Below are 3609 nucleotides of genomic sequence, written 5' to 3'. Positions count from 1 at the left end.
AGTCTAGGTCTCCTACATGGTAACCCAAGAGCCAACTACATTATGAACCATTGCTGCCTTCCAGAGTACACACTGGCAGGAAACTGGATTAAAGCACAAAGCCAGGATTCAGATGCAGGCACTGCCATCCAGGAAGCGAAGTCGTAAACAACAACTTCACCACCATGTTAAACGCCCACAGCTACCTTCTTTCTCAAAATCCGAGATTAAACAATTTAGCCTATTTTGTACCTGATAGAAGATGTCTTATAGATTCTATGGATTGCCAAAAAGACAGTTGTTTTGATGTTTCAAAAAATGAGATTCTGTTTATATCATTTTAGTATAGAAATATAGAAAGCTCATGGTTGAGTATCTCCTGATATTCAGTGCAGCATCCATTTCCTAAACATTATCTTTCACCATGAAAATATTAATGATACTATGAACAGTGTGGTCCCACCACACTCCAGTCTGTAGGGCTTGGCTGCTCAGATGAACAGATGTTCTTGTATAACATTAGACTAGATTAATTTGTAAGTAATGGAGACTAAAAGAGCTGTATAATTTCATTTTCTCTTTCTTTTAGTTTACCAGTGAATTCCACAAGAGATCTGACTTTTACATTTCAGGAAAATAAGTCACTCTGATTCACAGAGCTTCGTGGGGGACAAAAGCATGGACCAAAGCTGTCCTTTCCAAGATGTGGAAAATTCATTTAGAATAATTGAATAAAATCCAGGAGAGAAAGCCTTATGAGAAATGAAGAATTTGCCCCGTTGTTCTTTCTTTTTCTGATGTGCCTCATATTTCTTCTTCCTCTGTTGTGAATTTCAGAGAAAACCTTCTTGATGACTTTCCAATTAGTAGATGCAGTTCACTAGTTGTGAGTTGTCTTCACTTGTTCATCAGTTCTCATTATCTGCCTAAGGGATAACAGCATAACAAAGGAAAGGATTAAAAGAATCATACTGATTCCATATTCTCCTTATAGAGCGGAGGGTTTCATTTTGCTGATTAGTAAATTATTCTACAACAGAGCTAACTAAATATAACACACTCAGTATTTATGTGGCACTGACTGAATGTAACTCTTTAATTTTCCTTTTATTCTAGAGAGGGAAAGGGAGAGAGAGAGAGCACTAGAGAATTCCCATCTGTTAATTCACTCCCCGATTCACGCAATAACTTGGGCTGAGCTCTGGTAAAACCAGGACCTAGAATTCAATGCGTGGCTGCCACATGACTCACAGGTGTGCAATTGCTTGAGTTATCACTGCTGCCTCCCATTACCTGCATTAGCAGGAAGTTGGAGTCAGGAATTAATCCCAGATACTCCAGTATGGGATGTCGGCATATTAACTAAGAGTTTAAGCATCTGACACTCTAACTGAATTTTAACGACTTGTATTTAATGACTGAATTTTAATAATTCACTCAGCAGCTAATTGGTGGATCAGACTCTAACTGTTCCTTTTTTCAGTTTCCTACTATATAATCATTCCCTGTGTTTTTGCCTGGAAATCAGCACTCTAAAATCTGTGGCATGAGTGGACAGAATTGCATGAATGACCTACCTCATGCAGTGAATCCATTGTCTTGCATAGCCACAGAAACTTGTTGATAATCCTTGTAGGAAAACCCCAGTGAGCTCTTTAATTCCCATGGAGAATGTTTATTTTCTCAGCAGTTTTCCACTTCGACATAGGCAGGTTGAATTTGTGAGGACTCTGCTTTAATCCTCACTTTAAGGCTCTAGAGAGTGTGAACTGTGCTTTTCCTCCCATGTCATCTGAGAAGGCACCACTGAGACATTCCTGTTAAGTCACATTCCCTCTTGAGATGAAAGCAGGAATTATTACAGGTAAATTTTGTGGTAGAATCTGTTTAAACAAAATAATTGCTTTAAACAATGGTTTAGAGACTTTCTTGTATTTAGGCAGAATGGCAACAGCATTACTAACCATGCAAGTTCTAGGATCTCAACTCTGTCAGTGAAATAAATGACATAGAATTGATGCCAGTAAGTTTTAGATGATTGACACTAATTTTGAACCTGGAAAGCCATTAAAAATAAAATGTGTCTATCTAAAATTATAAGAATAATATATTTACACACATTATATGCGCATATGAAATATGAACTTTGTAACTTCAAATTAGCCAGCTGGAAAAAATTTACCATTAGTTGGCAATAGCTAGTGAACTTGGGGGGTTTAAGAAGCAACATGGCAATGAGTAAAATGGTTTTAACTTTGAATAAAAAAAGTGAGCCAAAAATTATGAGAGCCAAAAACTATAAGGGAACTTTAAGCCGGAATGAGAGAGCTATTTCTGTATGCTAAAAGCTTAAAAAGCAGTGTTGGTGAGAAATCCTTAACTAGAAAGGAATTACCAGACACCTTTTGAAGAATCAAAGTTCAACAACCACTTAGCTTAGTGGGACTAAGCTGGATAGTGCCTTGAGATGTGTTTGAATTACATTGGCTAGCAATTCTGAAACTGTTGATACAAAGTGTGACCACATCAGGAACGAGATCATATGATGAGTCCTCAAAAATTCATCGAGTTGCATTTTATAAGGAAAATTATCCATTTATTTAAAACATTTTTAACCAATGTGAAGCTATTTAAATCCATCTTTGCTATGACATTTTCACAGCCCTGTCATATCCATGAAGCTCATATTTTCATAACAAATGCTGTGTGTACTCAAGTTCATTTAGATAAATGGATAATAGTTAAGAAGGTAGATAGGTATAGGTAATAGATAATATAATTATATGGACAGGTAGGTGGATGAACTAATACAGAGTTGTGTGTTGAAACGGATCATAACAAACACACAACACTCTTGTCTACATTGGCTGAAAGTGTCTAGAAAAGGAGAAATCCTAGGAGTAGCAAAACTCATGCCCAGATCCTGATCTCTGGAGGCTCAGTGGTTCTATCAGAAGTTAAGTCTGAGCCTTCTGAGGACTTGTGTTCACCTTTCTTCTCCCAGGATAAAGCTACTATACATTTCTATGAAGCAGCTGCTAGACTTGGCTATTTGAACTGACAACATCCCCAGCATTTTAATGTTTGGACTAAAGTCTATTCATTCATCAGGAAAAGCAGAGGAATTGCAAGAGTCTGAGCAGCCTAAGTAATTTTGATAAATGTCAAATATTTTTGTTGTTGATGAAGTTCATCCTTTATTCAGATTTACTTGACTATTATTGTCTGTTTTAGGTATCAGGATCTCATTTAGGATAGAATATTACATCTGGTCATCATGTCTTCTTATACTCTTTGAACAATTCACATTTTAGACTTTTCTTGTTTCTTATGAGCACCACAGTACTGAGAACTAGTCAATTTTATATAACATTAACTCTGTATATTGGGTTCCGAACACTCTTTATGTTAGGGTCTAAATAAAATCAACCTTTTCCTGGGCTATTCTTCACAGTATCACATATATAGACTAGAAGTTAAAAGACGTTTAGCAAGGTAAATTCAAGTAAGGATAATTGCTCTCTTCACTTGGGTATGTCCAACATATTTATATGTATGCATTTGGTTAATTATTAAAAATGGCAAATTGTAAAATGTGCTACTTACATGATATGACTTGAAAATTCAGCT

Source organism: Ochotona princeps, chromosome 4 (assembly GCF_030435755.1).
Source record: "Ochotona princeps isolate mOchPri1 chromosome 4, mOchPri1.hap1, whole genome shotgun sequence".
Lineage (NCBI taxonomy): Eukaryota > Metazoa > Chordata > Mammalia > Lagomorpha > Ochotonidae > Ochotona > Ochotona princeps.
The sequence above is the reverse complement of the archived record's forward strand: the minus strand, read 5'-3'. Positions refer to the sequence as shown.